The sequence below is a fragment of the Halichoeres trimaculatus genome, unplaced genomic scaffold (assembly GCF_033239565.1).
Source record: "Halichoeres trimaculatus isolate MK-OKI-2021-1 unplaced genomic scaffold, fHalTri1.1 fHalTri1_scaffold_9, whole genome shotgun sequence".
Classification (NCBI taxonomy): domain Eukaryota; kingdom Metazoa; phylum Chordata; class Actinopteri; order Labriformes; family Labridae; genus Halichoeres; species Halichoeres trimaculatus.
The window spans coordinates 21,078,351-21,093,617 of NW_027437188.1; the positions used below are offsets into that span (position 1 = coordinate 21,078,351).

Genomic DNA, 15,267 nt, shown 5'->3' on the forward strand with positions numbered 1-15,267 from the left:
GAGGAAAGGGGCATACGATGGCGGGGACTGGAAATGGCAATGGCGTGGCTTTTCGCAGGCAGTCTGATCACAACACACAGGCGGGAATGGCACTCAAATGGAGATGTCTTCAAGGAAGGAAAAATACAGCAGGGCCGTCCGTGGAAAACTCGCCTCCCCTCTCCTTTCTCCAACATCCATCTCCTCAAAATATAACTTAGCTGAGCCACAGTGCCACACGCTATATCGGGTTGAACTAGCATTAGCTCTGTAAGCTTCCAGAAACTAGCATGATGCTAATCACTTTTCAAAGTCCGTTTTACACCACAACTGTTAGATATAGCACACACAAACATCATATTTACCTTTAAGTCGTTCACACAAAGTTTACAAAAGACCAACGAGCAGTCGACCTCCACAGAATAAACTTATAATGCTCCCGACGCGACTAGGCTTCCTCCTCGGCTCTCCTGATAGTCTCTCTCTGCTTCGTCAGTCAACACAGCATCACACACACACGCACTGTACATGCCCCAGTCCCGCCCCTTACATAGGGAATCAATTCTGATTGGCTCGTGAGTATGACATTAACCAAACAAGGTATGGGAATTAAACTCATTGACAGAAAACATGGCAACAGGTTAGGTTTCACACAAGAACATGCTTTTTTTACTCCTGAAGCACAGAAGCTTTTTTAAACGTAAAAAGGAACTTTATGAATATTTATCTTTTTAACTGTAAATAGTGATGTTTTTTAAACTGTAAATATTAGGAACACTTTATTTAGCCATATTTATACATATTTAAATCACAATGAACTTCTATGAACTTCTTAATTTATGAAATTTTAATACTTATTTAACTTTGAAGATTAATTTTAGGCACTGCAACCTGTATCATTTTAATCAGGGCTACATCTAATTTTGTAGTGATGGTGGACACAGGAGCCTTCCTGTCAGACAGAAAAGGGACAGAAGAGCAGAGAGAGTGAAATGGGAGAGTGATACAGCCCGAGCTAAGGGCTAATTAGCCTTTAGCACAGGCTGTATCACTCTATAACTCAGGGGCTAAGCTTATTTGTGATAATGTTTATTCCAACCCACATGCAGCAGTTATTCTGCAGTGGTCTGTTCAAACTTGAGAGTCTGTCAATAAAATGAAGAGTGAGATTGCATTAGCTCTGCTTGGTAGATGACTGGCAGGACATACGTAGCTAACCAGGATTTACTATCGTTACACATTACTGGTTTGTCACAGAGCACTGCACTGCCAGCTGCGCCAAATGTAAACGGCTACTAAACTACTTGCAAACTGACAGTGTTTACTTGAAGTCATGTTAGCCTACAGATACATTGTAGCGCAGGACTGTCAATGTTGCTAACATATAGCCGGCTGCTACATGTATCATTTGATGTCATGTTTCAAACTGTAGTGCTGCACAACTGTTCTGATAAGTCCCTTACCTTGGCACATTGTATCCAGTAAAAGATGTTTCAAACAAGGAAAATTTGTTTTGATCCAATCTTCATTTTATTCCAAAACAAACACACACCTGGCTAACAGAAATTTAAGACAGTGTGCGGAGACTCTGGGCCACAAGGTGGCGAGGGAGTGCAATCAAAACAGATCCTCCTCATAGCATCTTAAAGTAAAATTAACTGCAAGGATGGCAAAAAGTGATATGAAAACTAATAGATCTGGCAGCATTGGCCTCTTTTGCCTTTGAAACATGGTCATGAAACATGCAGATGGTTGCTCTGAGCTCTTCAATGCAAATATTACCCCACGCTTTCTGCAGTCTCTAGTCAAAGGTTGCCCTTTAAATGTACAATACATCTGTCCATTTTATTTTCTGACACATTCAAATTTGCTGGATGGGGCTGTGGTCCAGACATAAGGGGGCCAGTCAAATTTTTCTGTGTTTGTTTTATAAATAAAAATGACCAAAATCTCCCTGTGAAGGCTCTTATAAAGCATAATGACATAATAGTGACTTTGTGGATGTTAACCTTTTTTTTTGTGTGTGTGTTTTTTAATGGCAAATTCATTAAAAAAAAAATAAAAAACCTGAAACCTTTCACATACCCCAAGTGTTCAGTATAATTTTGGTCACCACTGTATCTTTCCAAAGCCCTGAACAAACTATAGGAGAACTTTTTGTCATTGTGCTTTTGCCAAGATTTAGAATATACTAAGACACTCCACTGTTAAAATTACAGTGGGGTTGGGTTATCCATCAAATACAGGCTGATGTATAAGACGTCAATGCCCTACATTCTTTTACAAGGCATTATGACATTGAGTTGGCTTACTCATTGACAACAGAAAATGAGTTGTTGCCACCTGGTTTGGGTCCGCCTTGAGTCTGTAACAGTGCATCATCCACAATGAAATGCCTTTATCTCAGGAAAGTAATATACCTCTGTAGAAAATAAAGATGTTGTTGTTTTATTTTCTTTTACATTATTGCCTCTATATTGGGCAGTGTGCTGCTTTTAGCTATAGCATGAAGTACTGACTTCTGAATGGCCATGAGAGGTTGAGTTCCACCTTGTACTGTAATGTGATCTAATATAAAATAAGCTGAAATTTTATTTAAGAGTATTGTGATACTGTGCCATATGATACACATTGTCAGCAGTGACCAACCTGTCCACTTGAGGTTGAACAGCTTTGTCATGCTGGTCTGTGCCACTACTAACACCAACTTTCCTACTGGTGATGATACATGTTACTGTGCTTTCATTACTTCATCAAAATACAGCTTCAGATTGAAGAATGAATTATGTGTGTCCCCTCAACAATAGCCCATGTCTAGGGTAATTTCCCTGCTATTTTTATTTTGGTGTGCTTTCCAAGCCATTGCATTTAAATGTGGGCATGTGAACATCATAGAAAGATGTAAATTTATCCTCAATGATTTGCAAAGCTCTCATTTTTATGGCTGAGGTTTAAATCAGCACAAATCTCCCCGACAAGAATGAAAGCCATGAGCACTATTTATTGCAAACAGGATTTAATCTGCTCATGCATTAAATTGACTCCTGATCCTGGGACACACAGCTTTCTCAATAACCCACTGTCTACTCTTAATTACAGCAACATGATGCAAATAAAATAAATCTGTAAAAATATATATTGAAATTTAACAGCATTGTCTTAGGCAATCCTTCCCCAGACAGAATAATTAAAACCTCTTCAATTTGACAGTTGTGTGCCCTCCTCTCCTCTACCCCTCATTCCCTGAATTGCTCCCTATCTCTTTTGGCATGCAGACTTACACAATTAGCCCCAATCCAGAAGGTAGTGGGTTTAACAGCTGGAGAGATGGAGATACAGAGCCTCAGCTTTGAGACAGTTTTGTCTGTCTTAGCAATTCTGTTTGCTGGAAAATTAAGTCGAGTTTAGCATCTAATTTGTAATTATACGTTAAGAAGGTTATGCAAAGTAGTTTCCCTTTAGTACATTCTAAAACAATATTTACTTATACTCAGCTTTCATAATGGCTAGGTACTGTACTCAACTAAAGTGAAATTGAAGAATCTTTATTAAATGAAAAAAAAAAAAAAAAAAAAAACGTGATGAGTTTTCCTTTCCTCCTCATTATGATATGATGCTTTGTGGGTCTGCTGGCTTGACTCCTACCCAAACATCTTAGTTTGAAACATTTCTTTTGGTTGCATATCTCCACAGGTCTGTGGTCCTTGTGTGTGGGCTGTTTGCTTACTGTTGGGTAACAGTTGGGTAGGAGGCCTAAACCAGCAAACAGATTGCAAACACTGATGAACAGCATGCTTGCCTTGAACCTGCAGAGACCAATGTCGCAAGGTGTGTTTTTTAAATGTGTGTGTGTGTGTGTGTGTGTGTGTGTGTGTGTGTGTGTGTGTGTGTGTGTGTGTGCGTGCATGTGTCATAGTTCCCTCTCAAGATATGCCAGATGGTGATGGCACAGCAGAAGGGAAAACTGTCATTATCATAGGCTTTGACGCTGTACCAGTGTTTCTGCTAACCTGTGGGTGTCCCAGAGAGAAAGACAGGGAAAAAAAAAAAAAAAAAAAAGGGGGGGGGGGGGGGGGGGGGTGAGCAGAGAGAATATTAGCAATAGGCTGACCTTGATGAAAACAAACTAAAATAAACACTGCTTACCAGTGTTTGTCTCAACAGCTGTAGTATGTCCCAGAAGGAACCAATGATGAGGATAATAGCAATGATAATGATCAATTGAATAAAATGGTAATAAAATCATTGAGTAGTCATAAAAACTCAAAATGAAAATGAATGCAATCCAATTACAAAATCAATTGTTGTAATGGTTAGGAGTGAAGTGCATAATAAAACTCGATGACTCACCACTCCTGTGGGGATAATATCACATTATTACCATTAGAGAATATAACACTACAAATTGCATAATCTTGGCATAAAATGTAAAAACCCACACATGCAGAGTATAGTAATGCACATATGCAAATTATTTTCACACACACACTCGTACACTTGATGACAGGCATGACATTGAGACAAGGATCTAATGAGGCACAGTAAGACAAAATGATTATGCATCTCACTATCTTCAGCCTTGTGTGGGACTTCATTAGACGACTGTTTAGCAGATAAGATATACTGATTCAGCCTTGAAAGATAAGAAGGATGAACTTTTCCTTCATGGAGCCATTACTGCATCAGCACATCTTTGCTTGTACTGAGGAAGCAAACTGAAGTTATGAGTTAAATATTTCATTTTCTCCAGTAATTAGGAAAGGTTTGGGATTAAAAATGCCCTTAACGTGTCCTGTTTGTAATTTAAAAGAGAAGACAGGTAGCTGGAGGTTGAGGGGCAAGTGTGCAGTGGGAGATACACCACGAAGAGCAGTAACTGAAGAGGGCTATTACAGTAAAAAAAGAGGCAGGGTGAAGTGGAGTTGGGGAATGGATAGTGAGATAAAGTGAGTTGTGGACAGAGGGAGAGAGGGATGGAAAGCTAAAGAAAGGATTAGCCATGCGGCGAACTGGAGAGGTTGAATAGGTAATGAAGGAGACAGGCCAGTAATGCATGAGAATAGGATAGGGGGGCTTAGCAGGAGCCGTGCAGCGCATTGATTACCTCTATCTGTCATTAGTCCCTATATCTAGAGGGCTGGAGGGTTGCTAGAGTAAAGGGACAAGAGGAGCAGAAAGATGGTAGACTGTGGTTTGAATTGTCAGTGCAAAAAAAAAAAAAAAATCCAGTGATAAATTAAAAAAATAAAATAAAATTGAGGAGCACATATGAACCCATGCTGGTTGATCTGCATAAGCATTAAGTGTTTACATGTTAACAAGCCCTCATGCAACATGCTCTCCAGCATTCTTGGCAAACTTTATAGGATGATGGGCCTCCTTATTGCTTATAATTTTATTTTATAGGTCCCATAAAATGTAGTGTCACATTGTAACACATTGTAGCTGTAAAGTGAGCAGATGCACTTGCTTCCTGCCACACCTGCTTTGTGGGCTGGAAAATAGACCATTGAACCCCACTGTGTCACACAAGTGAATCATTCCAGACAAGTCAAAAAAAAGGGTAAGAATGCATGGTTGTGCCTGGAAAAAAAATGTGACTTCACTGTGGTAGATACCTGCCGATGTGTACACATGAACAGAAACTATATCACTTTGAAAAGAGTTGTTGATTTGGTTGTTATTTATTTTATTTTATTAAATACACTAAAAAAGGTGTAGTCTTTATTCTTTCTAGTGGAATCTGGCTTTGTAGACAGCCTCTACTGCTTGAATAAGACAAATTTTACTTTCCTAACTGCAGACGTATTGCACCAAAAGTGCTCTAGGAACAAAAGGTTAAGTATGCTATACTTTTGAGTGGGTATATATAGTAAATTATGTGCTCCACAGTATCAAGTGAGACATGTTTACTGGAATATCAGCTTGTAATGTGGATGAGTTTACCATATTTAGCTCTCTTTTGTGTGACTGCAGTGTGTGAACATTTGAAAAAATAAAGGAAAAAGTTTGAATGGCCCCTTGTAGCAATGGGTGGGTGGTGGCTATTTTCTGCTCTGACTCTTCTGGAGAGCCAGCTTAATCTCCCAGCATGCTCTAGTGGCCCAGTGGGGGCTCTCTACTTTGCTGAAAGAGGTGGCGAGCGAGCAGCCTGTTGCCCAGTGACTTTGAAACTGCGTTAAGTGTCTGAGTATTTTGTAACCGTGTGATGGTGTGAATGTGTATTTCGTGAGTCACAAGTGCCAGGACCAAATTAAACAGCAGACAGCTAATGAAAAATGAAGAATTCACAGGGACCTTAGCGGGTGCAGGGCACACAAACACACATCTGAACACACTCAAACACACTCCCACAGCTCTTGACTAGTTTGGAGTGCTTGCTAGATGAATTCTTTGGCAATGGTGTTGTTTTGCTGGAGTAAATGATTTAGTTTAACAGCAAAGCTGGCATGCACATGGATAGCTACTAAGCTCGGTGAGAGAGAATTTGGTGAGATCTTACAGAAGGCCTAAGAATCAGTGTCCTGTTTGTGTATGTGTATGACGCAGGCGTGTAAGACATGGAGACAGGGCCATCCTGGCATATTCTGCCAACAAAGTAAACCATGTTTATTTATTTACTTATTCATTTATTTATTTACGTATTCATTTATTTATTTATTTTGTGTGGGTTTTCTTCATGTTATTCCCCCATTTAAAAAAAAAACTAACGCTGAAGATTTAAAAAAAAAATAGTATGACCTTTTTTTTCCCCATCTCCCTCTACCCAGCTCCCTAATTTACATCACTTTCAAAATAATACATTACAATTTTAGCATGTAAACACACAATATGGATAAATTAATTAAAGGGGCTGTCTGCAGTGGTCTGTTCAAACTTGAGAGTGTATCAATGAAATGAAGAATGAGGTTATGTTAGCTCTGCTTTGTAGACGACTGGCAGGACACAGCTAACCAGGATTTACTAACGTTGCACATTATCGACATAAATGGCTACTAAACTACTTAAAAAATGACAGTGTTTACTTGTTGTCATGCCAGCCTACAGATACATCGGGGCACTAGGCTGCCTATGTTGCCAACATATAGCCAGCTGTTACGACGTTTGCTTGATGTCACGTTTCAAACTGTAGTGCTACGCAACTATACTGATAAATACCTTACCTTGGCAGATTGTATCCAGTAAAAAGTTGTCTTGAACAAGGACAATTAATTTTGATCCAATCTTAATATTATTACAAAACAAACACACGCCTGGCTAAAAGTAATGTACAACACTGTGCAGACTCCAGGCCACAAGGTGGCAAGGGAGTGCAATTAAAACAGCCCCTCATCTTAGCCTCTCTAATTATGGACCCCAGATGAATGCAAAGGAAAATTACAAACATTGTTATTTGTTAACTTTCAAGTGTGACAAGTGACAGCCTTACTCCCTTTGAGGAGCATGGACGAAAACTGACACTGCTGCTTTGATGACCCTGTTCACAGTAGAAGACCCATGGCTAAAATACACTGGATGCGTCTGCTGTGCATCTCCGTTCTATTACAGCAAACAGATCAAATAGATTTCTTACTAATCAATCTGGTCTAGCTGGTTGGCTGGCCCATCATGTTGCTGGTAATACGCAGCCATCCTATTTTTGACAGACGCAAAGCTGTGATGCAAAAATTCAGCGTATGAAAGATCAAGCAGGAGAGGAAGTTGTGACTGGAAACTATCAAAAAACACCCAGTGACTTTCGAAACAAAACAGTATGTGTCGAAATCAGGTTGTATTTTGCTTGACTACAATGATAAACGGACATAATGAGCAGAACCAGACCAGGAGTCAACAGGTTTGAGGTTCTACAGCCCAACATGAATAAAGAGAGACTTATCAATGGAGTGTGAAGCGTGGGAACTTCTCAGTCTCATGACTGCAGCTGTTTGTCAGTCATGCAGCTTGCCAGACTGAACATGCAGCCGGTATAAGTCGACAAACGCAGTCAAGACACAGCGCAACGGGGTCACGCTTCAGAAGAATCTGGTGTATTTCAGTCGTCAAGGTGACAACTGAACTGGAGTGGAACTAGAAAAAACATTATTTTTTTAAATGCTGTAGCTGATCCAACTCTTAGATTGTAAAGGATAAATGTCAACAGTGTTCATTAAACACCTAAATATTCAGATATAAGGCACAGCAGTTTCATAATTAGCAATTGCAGTGATGTAAGTGAGTAGTAGACAAGTGCATGAAAATAAAGTCATCTTCGAAGCGAGAAAAAAAAAAAGTACAACATACAAATATGCAAATAAAACTCATCAATGCACATTGTGAAATATGTGAACAATATATAGAATCTTGTAAAATATTTGAACAATATATAGAATCTTCCAGCTATAAATTTCTGAGGAAATCCCCACAGGATTTTCCAAGAGAAACTATTTACATGTTGTTACTCTATTTGCCTTCTTTGCAGTCTCCCCACTTCCTGCTTCCTGTATCTCTACAGATGTCAGAATACAAGCGTGGAAAAAACCTATGCAAATGACACTTAATGCTTTGTAACTTGCATCTTGGGCTTTAGTTACAAACACATGTGTGGCAGCTGTGGTTCAGTGGTAGAGTCACTGCTTCTTAATCACAAGGTCATGCTACAGGGCTACCATCTAAATACATTTTTGAAGGCAGTTTTTTTCTCTTTTACCCTATCCACCTTGAAAATAACATCTATCTTGCCCTTCTTTCTGTCTGTTTCATTTGATCTTAAATTGTCAGGTTTGCTAAATGAGATTTAACACTGGAGCTGTTGGGGAGGCGACTGATACCAATCAAGCTCAAGAAACCCTGGTGTTTGACAAGAAAGAGGCTAGATCCCACATAGAGCCATCTGAAATGTTTATCCACAGCACTCAAAGTGGACCAAATGTAAGCTGCAAACAGAAACCCAAATCCAAGTGATACATTTGAGCACAAAATAAAATTATCTCTGCAGGATTGCTAAGGATTAAGTCTTTTATGAAAAAAAGTGATTTTAACATTTTGATGGTGAGACAACCACTGGTAGACCCTTAAACTGGCAACAGACATTCAAAAATTAAACATCACTCAGTTAAATCCAATAGTCTTAAGTAGAGTAGCGGTGCATGAAGACACACAATATTAATATCAGTATCATAGTCATCTCAGTGATGAATGGTACTATTTTCCTACAGTGCTCATGAAGTGATAAACGCACAAGGCCTGCATTAGTGAATGAGATCACAAGACATCAATCACTTGGCTTATTATGTTTATTTAATGTTTAACTGTCCTTATACTTCTCAGTAATGTGATTAATGTCATCACTTAAGAGTCAAGTTAACCTCACTACTTAAGCTCTGCACTGTGCTGAATATGATAAACAATGGTAAAAAATAAAGAGAAGAAAAATAAGACAATTTTATATACTCACTGATTCGCTAGGATGTTATTGTTGATGCAAAAATTTGGTTGTGCTCCAGGAAACAGAAATGTTTTCTTTCAAACAAAGTCTAGCATGACCAAAGTAAGTTTGATATACAGTTGATATATATATGCATTTGTGAAATATTGCATTTAGAATCACTCCATGGTCTTCAAGTGTAATTTCTTTTAGTACAGTCATCCAATCCTAAAAAATAAAAAAGCCATTAAAACTTAAAACTGATTGGTTGGTTGGTTGGTGAAAATACTGAAGAAGTTATGAGTATTGGATCATTTTGGTACCAGTGGTTCAGTAATGAAGGTTATGCTTTTTCACTTTAAGACACACTTTTTTGGTGCTGTGCTTCCAGTCTACATAAAATCAGCACATTTGAAAGTTCCTCAGCGACAAAAGTGACTAAAACAAGGAACGAATGCAGGAAACACACCTGGATATACAGATTCTCAGCCAGGAAGAGTGCAGATACCGCCAGATAGCCGGGAAGTGCAGGTGCAGTCCTTCAGCTGTTGAATACAATCTACACAAATACAGATGTACCAGTTTCTTGCAAGACAAATCAAAATCTGGGTGTTCAAGGGTTTCCTCTGCAAGAAATTACCACATTCTGATCACGTACAGGGAAAACCACAGAATGACATCACAAGAGCTTCAGCGGCAGTGGTTGAAACAAACTAGAGTCCAGTGTTCCAGCTGCTCTCTACATGGCCAACTTTCAGATCATAGCATCATCAAAGAGGCAGTGAAATAAAGGCAATGTCATGAAATTATGCTCCTTTAGGGGAGAAAATGTAGTGAATCAAAGTAAGGAGCAAGTACTGAGCCTTGAGGAACAGAATGAGAAAGAAGGGCAGTGGCCAAGCAACCAAGCTTTGCCAAGGTTGCTTGTGTGGGTCTTTTTAAAAGTACCAGTACCCATTTCACTCACCAGTTTAATTCTTGTTCGGAATAGTTTTGATAGCAACTAATGTACCTGTAGAGGTTTTATTGCAACTTACTTTTTTTTTTATCTACAGATTTCTGGCCTTTTATTTTCATATTTTTTCCCTCTCATTTCCTTTGTCAAAGGAAAAATAGAGTTTCAACAGAGGAAAAAAGAAACACTGATGTTTGAATGCAAGTATTCTTTACCTTCCAATACTACTGACAGCGCTGCTCCATTATTGATTAATGTGCTATTGATCTCTAAAGAGAGAGAAACTAAAATCAAAAGGAAGGAAATGTGGGAGAGATTACCAGGCAAGCCTGGCGAATCAGAGGGCAGGGGTTTGTGAAGCAGGGAGCTTTAAAGGGGCATTACTTCAGACAGAGGCTTAAATGGGGTTTTCCAAAACACCAGCGTGAGAAAATAAATTTATTTGAATTATGTAAAAGTACCCAAGGGATAGTTTATCCTAAAAAGGACAATACCCCTCCTAGAAAATACCCACATAGGCAATTTCACTTCGGTAATATGTATTATCATTGTAAACAAAAGTACATGATTCTGTATAACACAATAGTGGAATATGCAGCTCAACAGGTTTTAAAGAGTCCTTTTTTGCCATATGGCTATTGATTGTCCATTAGTTAAGTAAAGCAATGTTTATCTGAGGGTGCAGGGCTAATCTTTAATGCATGCATCATGCATAGATTATCTGTTCATTACAGAGACGGGGGAGTCTGGCAGGAACCCCAGAGGAGTAGCTCCTCCGTTCCCATTCCTCCAGTATGTTAGCATGCAAAGACACTTTTTGCCATCCAATGACAGTGGCATGTAATCAGTGAGATTAATTAGAAAGTGGGACATTTTAATATCTTATTAATGGCAACACTTCAATCTTTTCCCCCTCTCTCAGGCAGTGTGTGTTATTTCAGATAGAGAAGGAGAGTGGGGGGTGGGGTGTCCCACCAAGGGTATTTGTTCTTATTAGAATGATTTCAGAGCAGCAATTAACCAAACTAGAAAAAAGATCACCATTCCCAGCAGATCGAACAGCCACTAATCCTGGCCAAAAAAGTTATATTTATTCATGGTTACATAAGAGAGTTCTGGGAAATAATTATTTACAATTCTGGATAATTATAGACAGAATATGGTTCAAGCAACCGCCTTCATCAAAGTCATTCTAAGTCACATTGAAATGCATAAAATTTGAGTGATGACATTTAAAATAAAAGAAGGCTTGTCAGCTTAAGTAGTTTCAGCAGACCTTGGCTGTTTAAAAAATGGTAAGAAACCATTTAAGTTGCTTTTAGGGAATTGTTTTGGGGAGATGAGATATACATGTCTTGTTTGCAAAAGATAAATGAAATGATGAATTGTGGTAGAAAACTTAAACCGGGGGGGGAGACAAGCAAACAAAAGAAAAACACAATCACAAAAAGTCTAAGATTATAAATATTTTAAAAAATAATTAAGTAATACAAATAAAGGAAGAGGGTTGGGTCCCTGGTTCAATCCTGGGTTTGGGTGTATTGAGACCAGGCACATTGAAGTCCATCATCTGAGAGCCCATGATGTCAGAAAGAGTTTTGTGTTCTTGGTGTTGACAGTCCATTTCAGGGTCCCATGGTCATTGAAGGGCCCCTTGTCTGAACTTTGGGTTTTGCTTGAAGGCAATGTTTCCCTCATGGGCATTGTATTCAGTCCAAAGTCTATTGCAATCCTCCCTTGTGAAATCTTTTTCAACCTCACCAAGCCTGTCGTCTTTCAACTATCACAGTGTGAAAGGAGGCACACATGTCCATGAGCTTTTTCACATGTATCTGGGCTCCCTGGGTTGTCTCAGTGTGCCAAGTGATCAGAGAACATTTTTTTCTAGCTAAAAAAACAGATAGGCACTTTGAGTTCTGTTTTCAGCCAGACTCTCCTGAGGCCAGGCACATTGAAGTCCATTTTTGGTTGCCCATGATGTCAGAAAGCATTTTGTATTCTTGGTTTCTACCAGTCAATTTCAGGGGCCCATGGTCATTGAAGTGCCCCTTGTATGAACTTTGGGCTTTGCTTGAAGGCAATGTTTCCACCATGGGTATTGTATTCAGTCCAAAGTCTATTGTAACCCTCCCTTGTGAAATCTTTTTCAACCTCACCAAGCTTGTCCTCTTTCAACTATCACAGTGTGAAAGGAGGCACACATGTCCATGAGATTTTTCACATGAATTTATGCTCACTGAAGGAGCCGAAATAGCTCAGTTGGGACAGCGTCAGACTGAAGATCTAAAGGTCCCTGGTTCAATCCTGGGTTTCGGCAGACAAGCCATGCCTGCACACATTTGTGTTTCCCTGGGTTGTCTCAGTGTGCCAAGTGATCAGAAATCTTTTGAAGCTTGAAAAAGCGAAAGACAATTTCAGTCTAACTTTCAGCCAGTGTCTCCTGAGACCAGGCACATTGAAGTCCATCTTTTGAGAGCCCATGATGTCAGAAAGAATTTTCTTTTCTTGGTTCTGACCAGTCCATTTCAGGGTCTTATGGTAATTGCAGGGCCCCTTGTATGAACTTTTGGCTTTGCTTGAAGACAATGTTTCCACCATGGGTATTGTATTCAGTCCAAAGTCTATTGCAGTCCTCCCTTGTGGAATCTTTTTCAACCTCACCAAGCTTGTCCTCTTTCAACTATTACAGTGTGAAAGGAGGGACACATGTCCATGAGCTATTTCACATGTATCTGTGCTAACAGAAGGAGCCGAAATAGCTCAGTTGGGAGGGCGTTAGACTGAAGATCTAAAGGTCCCTGGTTCAATCCCGGATTTCGGCAGACAAACCATGCCTGCACATGTGTGTTTCCCTGGGTTGTCTCAGTGTGCCAAGTGATCAGAGAACATTTTTTCTAGCTCAAAAAAATGAAAGGCACTTTGAGTTCTGTTTTCAGCCAGACTCTCCTGAGGCCAGGCACATTGAAGTCCATTTTTGGTTGCCCATGATGTCAGAAAGAGTTTTCTGTTCTTGGTACTGACCAGTCCATTTCAGGGTCCCATGGTCATTGAAGGGCCCCTTGTATGAACTTTTGGCTTTGCTTGAAGGCAATGTTTCCACCATGGGTATTGTATTCAGTCCAAAGTCTATTGCAATCCTCCCTTGTGAAATCTTTTTCAACCTCACCAAGCTTGTCCTCTTTCAACTATCACAGTGTGAAAAGAGGCACACATGTCCATGAGGTATCTCACAGGTATCTGTGCTCACAGAAGGAGCCGAAATAGCTCAGTTGGGACAGCGTCAGACTGAAGATCTAAAGTTCCCTGGTTCAATCCCGGGTTTTGGCAGACAAGCCATGCCTGCACACATTTGTGTTTCCCTGTGTTAGCTCAGTGTGCGAAGTGATCAGAAAACCGTTGAAGCTTGAAAAAAAGGTAGGCACTTTGAGTCCAATTTTTAGCCAGACTCTCCTGAGGCCAGGCACATTGAAGTCCATTTTTGGTTGCCCATGATGTCAGAAAGAGTTTTCTGTTCTTGGTACTGACCAGTCCATTTCAGGGTCCCATGGTCATTGAAGGGCCCCTTGTGTGAACTTTTGGCTTTGCTTGAAGGCAATGTTTCCACCATGGGTATTGTATTCAGTCCAAAGTCTATTGCAATCCTCCCCTGTGAAATCTTTTTCAACCTCACCAAGCTTGTCCTCTTTCAACTATCACAGTGTGAAAGGAGGCACACATGTCCATGAGGTATTTCACATGTATCTATGCTCACAGAAGGAGCCGAAATAGCTCAGTTGGGAGAGCGTGAGACTGAAGATCTAAAGGTCCCTGGTTCAATCCCGGGTTTAAGCAGACAAGCCATGCCTGCACATGTGTGTTACCCTGGGTCATCTCAGTGTGCCAAGTGATCAGAAAACCTTTGAAGCTTGAAAAAAAGGTAGGCACTTTGAGTCCAACTATCAGCCAGACTCTCCTGAGGCCAGGCACATTGAAGTCCATTTTTGGTTGCCCATGATGTCAGAAAGAGTTTTCTGTTCTTGGTACTGACCAGTCCATTTCAGGGTCCCATGGTCATTGAAGGGCCCCTTGTATGAACTTTTGGCTTTGCTTGAAGGCAATGTTTCCACCATGGGTATTGTATTCAGTCCAAAGTCTATTGCAGTCCGCCCTTGTGGAATCTTTTTCAACCTCACCAAGCTTGTCCTCTTTCAACTATCACAGTGTGAAAGGAGGCACACATGTCCATGAGGTATTTCACATGTATCTGTGCTCACAGAAGGAGCCGAAATAGCTAAGTTGGGAGAGCGTTAGACTGAAGATCTAAAGGTCCCTGGTTCAATCCTGGGTTTTGGCAGGCAAGCCATGCCTGCACACATTTGTGTTTCCCTGTGTTAGCTCAGTGTGCCAAGTGGTCAGAAAACCTTTGAAGCTTGAAAAAAAGGTAGGCACTTTGAGTCCAATTTTTAGCCAGACTCTCCTTAGACCAGGCACATTGAAGTCCATTTTTGGTTGCCCATGATGTCAGAAAGCATTTTGTGTTCTTGGTTCCTACCAGTCTATTTCAGGGTCTTATGGTCATTGAAAGGGCCTTGTATGAACTTTGGGCTTTGCTTGAAGACAATGTTTCCATCATGGGTATTGTATTCAGTCCAAAGTCTATTGCAATCCTCCCCTGTGAAATCTTTTTCAACCTCACCAAGCTTGTCCTCTTTCAACTATCACAGTGTGAAAGGAGGCACACATGTCCATGAGGTATTTCACATGTATCTGTGCTCACAGAAGGAGCCGAAATAGCTCAGTTGGGAGAGCGTTAGACTGAAGATCTAAAGGTCCCTTGTTCAATCCCGGGTTTCGGCAGACAAGCCATGCCTGCACACATTTGTGTTTCCCTGTGTTAGCTCAGTGTGCCAAGTGATCAGAAAACCTTTGAAGCTTGAAATAAAGGTAGGCA

The 15,267-nt window shown here is 40.2% G+C and overlaps 2 non-coding genes across 2 annotated transcripts; both read left to right on the plus strand.

Annotated features, from left to right (window-relative positions):
• Positions 1-13,086: 13,086 nt before the first annotated feature.
• Positions 13,087-13,159, plus strand: trnaf-gaa (transfer RNA phenylalanine (anticodon GAA)). Its single transcript has one exon. It is a non-coding gene; the product is annotated as a tRNA-Phe (tRNA).
• A 1,941-nt stretch (positions 13,160-15,100) lies between these two features.
• trnaf-gaa (transfer RNA phenylalanine (anticodon GAA)) lies at positions 15,101-15,173 on the plus strand. Its single transcript has one exon. It is a non-coding gene; the product is annotated as a tRNA-Phe (tRNA).
• Positions 15,174-15,267: the final 94 nt, after the last annotated feature.